Genomic DNA, 7,500 nt, shown 5'->3' with positions numbered 1-7,500 from the left:
GGGCGTTATTATTTCGTTGTTAGATGTTGCAGTATGCGAGGGATGTTCCTTTTACACGTTGAAGCATACTAAGGGTATTGGATTCACGTTGCACATGTGTAGGATGTGACGTTGTTAGATGTTACAGTATGCGAGGGATGTTCCTTTCACACGTTGCAGCATACTAAGGGTATTGGATTCACGCTGCGCAACATATGTAGGTTGTGAAGGATGTTGCATTTACACATTACAGCATGCGTGAAGGGTGTTCCTTTTACACGTTACGGCATATTAAGGATATTGCACTTAAGCATTAAAGCATACCTAGGATACGAAGGATAATGCACTTATACGTTGCAGCGTATGAAGAACACGTAGGATTTCCACGTCACAACATAAGAAGGACATAACACAACGGCATAGCAATAACACTTGAAAAACTAAACAAAGGAACGCACTCAATAAAAATAGCAATCCATACTTAAAAAGATTTTGACTGAGTACTTCACGTAGCGGAAAAGATAATCGTTAAGAGGGAGTGAACGAAAGAGAGAGAGAGAGATGGAGACAAACAGACAGACAGACAAAGACAGAGACAAATGTGTGTTCATGAGAGTGAGTTCCATGAGGAGGCTGAGGCGAAAACATGAGAGGAAGAGAGGAGGAGAACGAGAGAATGAGGAGGCCGAAAATGAGGTTCCACTGACGGGAGTATATAAAAAAGAACAAACAAAGGATTTTGCATGAATCCTCCACGCCCATGAGACAGAATACGAGTTATGAGGAGTGAAAAGAAAGCGTGAAAAGATGAGCGAGGGTGAAGGAGACAACAGGAGAGAGAAAAAAGAAAGATGGAAAGAGGGAGGAGGAGGAGGAGGAAGAGAGAGAGAGGGGGGGGAGGGGGTTATGCAGGCGGTGCACAAAGACACATATAAGGCGGTCATGGAAGCTTTCTACCTCAAAGGAAATATTACGACATAATTCATGCTAAACCCGTAGCATACGAGAGTGGGCTTCGCGTGCCAACACTCCGGCTCATCCCGTGATGGCCGGGGGTCCATTCTGCCTCTGCCTTCGCTCTCGCATAAACACGTATGAGGCATTTTCTCTCACACTCTCGCTCATCCTCCTTCTTCTTCTTCTTCTCCTTCTCCTCCTTCTCCTCCTCCTCCTCCTCCTCCTCCTCCTGCTCCCCCTCCTCCTCCTTCTTCTCTTTCTCCTCTTCCTCCTTCTCCTCCTCCTCCCTCTCCTTCTAATACTCCTCTTTCTCCTACTCCTCCTCCTTCTCCTCCTCCTCCTCCTCCTCCTCCTCCTCCTCCTCCTCCTCCTCCTCCTCTCCTCCCACCCCCTCCTTCTCCTTCTTCGTCTGATTTTTATTATATTTCTTTTTTTTCTTATCATTATTCATCATCATCATCATCATCATCATCATCCCCCTCCTCCTACTCTTTCTTCTCCTTCTTCGTCTGATTATTATAATTATCTTTTTTCTTTTTCTTATTATTATTTCATCTTCTTCTACACACCTTTACCTATAAACACTTTTCTCTCAAACTATTGCTTTTCTTTTCTTTCTTCTATCTTTTTCCTTCTCTTCTTCCACGTGCTTTACCTTCTCTTTCTTCTCCTTCTCCTCCTCCTTATCTTCTTCTTTTTCCTTCTTTTTCTCCTGAATTGATATAATATAAGAAAAAAAGATGATGATGATATTCATTTAAAATTTTGCAAATACAGAGCAATTGCAGTGAAGAGGAATTAATCAGAGGAATAAAGGATGATAAAACACGCGGAACTACGTGGAAAGAAGAAGAAAATAAAAATGGATTAAGATAGCGAGAGTGAGAGAGAGAGAGAGAGAGAGAGAGAGAGAGAGAGAGAGAGAGAGAGAGAGAGAGAGAGAGAGAGAGAGAGAGAGAGAGAGAGAGAGAGAGAGAGAGAAAGAGAACAAGGACAAGAACAAGGAGGAAAATAAGAAGTTTACTAGAAGATGGAAGAGAAGGAGAAAAGAAGAACGGGGAGAAAACAAGTTTACGAAGATGGAAGAGAGGGGAAAATAATAAAAACGTTTTAGAAGATGGGAGAGAGAGAAAAAAAATGAGGAGACGGAGGAAATTAATAATAAAAAAAAAACGTTTCAGAAGATGAGAGAAAAAAAAACAAGAACGTGGAAGAAATTAAAACTGAATTTACAAATATGAGAGAGAGAGAGAGAAAGAAAGAATGAGAGAGAGAGAGAGAGAGAGAGAGAGAGAGAGAGAGAGAGAGAGAGAATGAGAGAGAGAGAGAAAGAAAAAAAGAAAGATAAAGATAGTGAGAAAAAATAAGGTAATAAAGTCATTCTATAAAGAAAGAAAAAAAACAAAGTGAAAAAGTGAACGAATAGCTTAAGAAAACGCAAGAGAAATAAAGAAAGAAAATGGGAAGAATAGAAACCGGAAAAATATAATAAGAACACGACCCTTTAGAAAAACAAACAAAGAGAGAGAGAAAAAAAAACGTACAAAAGAAAGAAAGACGCAAAGAGAGGGAGGAGGGAAAGAGAAGGAGGGAAGGGGAAGGAGGGAGGAAGAGGATGGGAAAGGAAGGAGGGAAGGAGAAGGAGGGAGGAAGAGGAGGATGGGCTAAAATAAAGTCATTTTAGAAGAGAGACGAGAGAGAAAACGTGAAAAAAATAGTTTAAGATGATGATAAAGAAAGAGAGAGACGAAGATGGTGAAAAGTAAAAAGAAAAACTGAAAAAGACAAGAAAAACGGAAGAGAAGGAAAACAAAGAAAAATCAGAAGAGAAAAACAGACAAAAGAAGTAAAAGCATAAGGAAAAAAGCAGAAGTGAAGGAGATAGAGAGAAGAGAAGAAAATAGAAGATGGAAAAGAGAGAGAAAAATCGAATAAAGACAGAAGAAAAGGTCACTTTAGAAGACGTAAAAAAACAGAAACGTAAATGGATGTAAAGAAAAGTGAGAGAAATGAAACGAAAAGGCAAATGAGAGAAATGAAAAAAACGCGGGATGGAAAAAGGAAAATAATAGAATATATGAAAGACAAAAAAAAAAAAAAAGAAAAAAAAAACAGACCAGGAAAGGGTTACCTTGGAGAATGAAAGAATAGGAAAATACATTCATTTCAGAAGACGAAAACGGAATAAAGGAACATCACAGATAAAAGAAGAAGAGGAAGAAGAAAGAGACAGATGAAGATGGAAGAAAGAAAGAAAAGAAGAACGGGGAATAGAAAGAGGAAAAGAGGAAAATAGATTTATTTCAGAAGACGAAAACGGAATAAAGATAGATCATAGATAGAAGAAGAAGAAGAAGAAAGAAAGAAACAGATGAAGATAAAAGAAAGAAAGAAAAGAATAACGTGGAAGTAAAAAAAAAACTCGTTTCTGAGAAAGACGAGAAAGCTAAAACAAGAACAAGAAAAACAAAGACAAAAATACAAAAAAGGCGTTTCTGAGAGACAGCGAAGGAGAAAGAATGGAGGAAAGTCATTTTAAAAGAAAACAAAAAGAAGTCATTTTACAGAAACAAAAGCAAGTTCTGGAAACATATCAGACGGAGAGAAAAAGGGAGAGAGAGAGAGAGAGATAGAAAGGGAGAGAGAAAGAGATAGATAGAAAGATAGATAGAGAGAGAGAGATAGAAAAGGAGAGAGAAAGAGAGAGAGAGAGAGAGAGAGAGAGAGAGAGAGAGAGAGAGAGAGAGAGAGAGAGAGAGAGAGAGAGAGAGAGAGAGAGAGAGAGAGAGAGAGAGAGGAGGGTGAATAGAGAGAGAGAGGGTCGGAGAGAGAGAGAAAGGCAGAGAGAAAGAGATAGATAGATAGAGAGAGAGAGAGAGAGAGAGAGAGAGAGAGAGAGAGAGAGAGAGAGAGAGAGAGATAGAAAGGGAAAGAGAAACAGAAAGAGATAGATAGATAGATAGAGAGAGAGAGAGAGAGAGAGAGAGAGAGAGAGAGAGAGAGAGAGAGAGAGAGAGAGAGAGAGAGAGAGAGAGAGAGAGAGAGAAAGAAAGAGAGAAAGAGAAAGAGAGAGAGAGAGACAGAGAGATAGAAATGGAGAGAGAAAGAGATAGATAGATAGAGAGAGAGAGAGAGAGAGAGAGAGAGAGAGAGAGAGAGAGAGAGAGAGAGAGAGAGAGAGAGAGAGAGAGAGAGAGAGACAGAAAGTGAAAAAGACAGAGAGAAAGCGAAAGAGCCAGAGAGAAAGAAGAAAAAGAAAGAGACAGAAAATGAGAGCAAGAGAAGGAAAGAATAGAGAGCGAGGACGAGAGAGAGAGAGAGAGAGAGCCAGAGAGAGAGAGAGAGCGAGAACGAGAGAACTAGAGAAACGAGAACGAGAAAAACGAGAGAGAGAGAGAGAGAGAAAGTGTAAAGCAATCAGAAGTATCAGGTTAGCGTGGAGTTGAGATGGTATCAGTGAAACTGGCGGCGGAAGTGTGGCAAGGGAAGGGGAGGGGGGGGTGGACCCAGGGGGAGGAGGAGGACCTAAGGAGGAAGACCCAGGGGGAGGAGGAAGGAGGAAGACCCAAGGGGGGGGGATCCAGGGGGAGGAGGAGGACCCAGGACCTAGGGAGGAAGACCCAGGGGGAGGAGGAAGACCCGGGAGGTGGAGGAGGATCCAGGGTGAGGAAGACGACCCGGGGGGGGGGAGGTGAACCTAGGAGGAGGAGGAGGACCTAGGGAGGAAGACCCAGGGGGAGGAGGAAGGGAGGAAGACCCGGGGGGGGATCCAGGAGGAGGAGGAGGACCGGGGGGGGATCCAGGGGGTAGAGGAGGACCCAGGGGGAGGAGGAGGACCTAGGGAGGAAGACCCAGGGTGAGGAAGAAGGACCCGGGGGGGGAGGGGGAGGGAGGAAGACCCGGGGGGGGGTGAACGCAGGGGGAGGAGGAGGACCCCGGGGGAGGAGGAAGACGCAGGGTGAGGAGGAAGAGCCGGGGGGAGGTGAACCCAGGAGGAAGACCCTGGGGTGGGGGATCCATGGGGGAGCAGGGAGGAGCCAGGGGGAGGAGGAAGACCTGAGGGGGGGGATCCATGGGGGAGGAGGTAGACCCGAGGGGGGGTGGATCCAGGAGGAGGAGGAGGATCCAGGAGGAGGAGGAGGAAGACCCAGGGTGAGGAGGAAGACTGGGGGGAGGTGAACCCAGGGGGAGGAGGAAGACGGGAGGGGGGGTCCAGGGGGAGGAGGAGGACCTAGGGAAGAAGACCCAGGGTGAGGAGTGAGGAGATGAACCCAGGGGGAGGAGGAGGACCCAGAAGGAGGAGGAGGATCCATGGGGAGGAGGAGGAGGACCCAGGACCCAGGGAGGAGGATCCAGGGGGTGCGGAGGGGACATAGCGATAAGAAGGAAGACGAAGGAGTTTTGGTGATGTATTCGTACCAGAAGGAATCTAGCGAGGGGAAAAAAATCACGAGGAAACTAGATAAAAAATGTAAAAAAAATGAATAAATAAACAACTGTACGAGTGAATTAATAAATAGATAAAATTAATAAATAAGTACAAAAATAAGCACACGTGGTAGACTGAGAGAGAGAGAGAAAGAGAGAGAAAGAGGGAGTGAGAGAGAGAGAGAGAGAGAGAGAAAGAGGGAGTGAGAGAGAGAGAGACAGAGAGAGAGAGAGAGAGAGAGAGACAGAGAGAGAGAGAGAGAGAGAGAGAGAGAGAGAGAGAGAGAGAGAGACAGAGAGAGAGAGAGAGAGAGAGAGAGAGAGAGAGAGAGAGAGAGAGAGAGAGAGAGAATGAGAGATAAATAAACAAGTATACAAGTGAATGAATAAATAAAAAAATATATAAATTAACATCCCAAAAAGTACAAACAAAACAAACGACTCAAAACAAACAAACAAGCAAATAAATAAGCAAATACAAAGACATATAAACAAACAAACGGATAATAAACAAGTAAACAGACAAAGAAATAGAGTCAGGAAGATAGGGAGGGAGGGAAGGAGAAGGAGGGAGGAAGAGGAGGATGGGAAAGATAGGGAGGGAGGGAAGGAGGGAAGGAGAAGGAGGGAGGAAGAGGAGGATGGGAAAGATAGGAAGGAAGGGAAGGAGAAAGAGGTAGGAAGAGGACAATATGAAAGACAGGGAGGGAGGGAGGGAAGGGAGAGGAGAAGGAGGGAGGGAGAGGAGGAGGAGGAAGGTGGGGAGGGAGGGAGGGAAGGAGAAAGACGGAGGAAGAGGAGGATGGGAGAGGAGAACGGAGAAAGATAGGGAGGAAGGGAAGGAGAGAAGAAGGAGGGAGGAAGAGGGAGGAGGAGGAAGGAGGGAGGAAGGAGGGGAGGAACGGAAGAAGAGGAGGATGAGAAAGACAGGGAGGGAGGGAGGGAGGGAGATAGAGGAGGATAGGAAAAAATAAAACGAAAACAAAACAATGAAAAGGAGTCAACAGACAGACAAACAAACTGAGAAAAATCAATAACCTGAAGAGAGAGAGAGAAAAAAAAAACATAATGAGACAACACAACAAAGAAAATGTCCGAACAACAGCAAGCGAAGGAGGGAAGCGAGGAAAGAGAGAGAAAGAGGGAAAGAGAGAGAAAAAAGGACAGAGAGAGAGAGAAGGAAAGAGAGAGAAAGAAGGAAAGAGAGAAACAAGGAACAGAAAGAAACAACGAAACAGGGAAACGAAGAAACTGATAATTAATGTAATGATAAATAATGTAACACAAAAAGAAGGAAACAGAGAGAGAGAAAAATAAGGATTCTGAGAGAGAAAGAAGGAAAGAGAGAGAAACAAAGAAAGAGAAAGAAACAAACAAATAAAGAAAGAGAAACAAGGAAAATGAGAGAAACAAGCAAAGAGAAAGAAACAAGGACAGAGAGAAAAAGAATGAAAGACAGAGAAACAAGGAAAGAGAAAGAAAGAAGAAAAAAACAGAGAAACAAAGAATCAGAGAGAAACAAGAAAAGAGAAAGAAGGAATAAGAGCGAAAGAAGGAAAATAGAGAAAATGAGAAACAAGAAAAGAGAAAGAAGGAATCAGAGCAAGAGAAGGAAAATAGAAAAAAAACGAAGAGAAGGAATCAGAGCGAAACAAGAAAAGAGAAAGAAAGAATCAGAGCGAAAGAAGGAAAAGAACGAAAGAGAGAAATAAGGAAAAAGAAAGAAGGAATCAGAGCGAGAGAAGGAAAAAATAAAAAGAGAGAAAGAAGGAAAGAGAAAGAAGGAATCAGAGCGAGAGAAGGAAAATAAAGAAAGAGAGAAAGAAAGAATCAGAGTGAAAGAAGGGAAAGAAAGAAAGAGAGAAAGAAGGAATCAGAGCGAAAGAAGGAAAAGAAAGAAAAAGAGAAAGAAAGAATCAGAGCGAAAGAAGGAAAATAAAGAACGAGAGAGAAACAAAGAATCAGAGAGAAAGAAGGAATCAGAGCGAAAGAAGAAAAAGAAAGAAAGAGAGAAAGAAGGAATCAAAGCGAGAGAAACAAAGAATCAGAGAGAAAGAAGGAAAGAGAAAGAAGGAATCAGAGCGAAAGAAGGAAAATAAAGAACGAGAGAGAAACAAAGAATCAGAGAGAAAGAAG

General features: G+C 43.1%; 1 protein-coding gene across 2 annotated transcripts in view; it reads right to left on the bottom strand.

Annotated features, from left to right (window-relative positions):
• Hdc (histidine decarboxylase) overlaps positions 1-7,500 on the bottom strand; it is a 125,084-nt gene that overhangs the window by 36,575 nt on the left and 81,009 nt on the right. The window contains exon 1 of one of the 2 annotated variants that reach the window (XM_070136956.1): positions 304-428. The exons of the other annotated variant lie outside the window; for it this stretch is intronic. The gene's annotated coding sequence lies outside the window, so the exon portion shown is untranslated. Of the gene's footprint in view, positions 1-303; positions 429-7,500 lie in introns of those variants that run through there. 2 annotated transcript variants of the gene reach the window in all.

Source organism: Penaeus vannamei, chromosome 22 (genome assembly GCF_042767895.1).
Source record: "Penaeus vannamei isolate JL-2024 chromosome 22, ASM4276789v1, whole genome shotgun sequence".
Classification (NCBI taxonomy): domain Eukaryota; kingdom Metazoa; phylum Arthropoda; class Malacostraca; order Decapoda; family Penaeidae; genus Penaeus; species Penaeus vannamei.
This window is presented reverse-complemented; position numbering and strand designations above follow the sequence as displayed.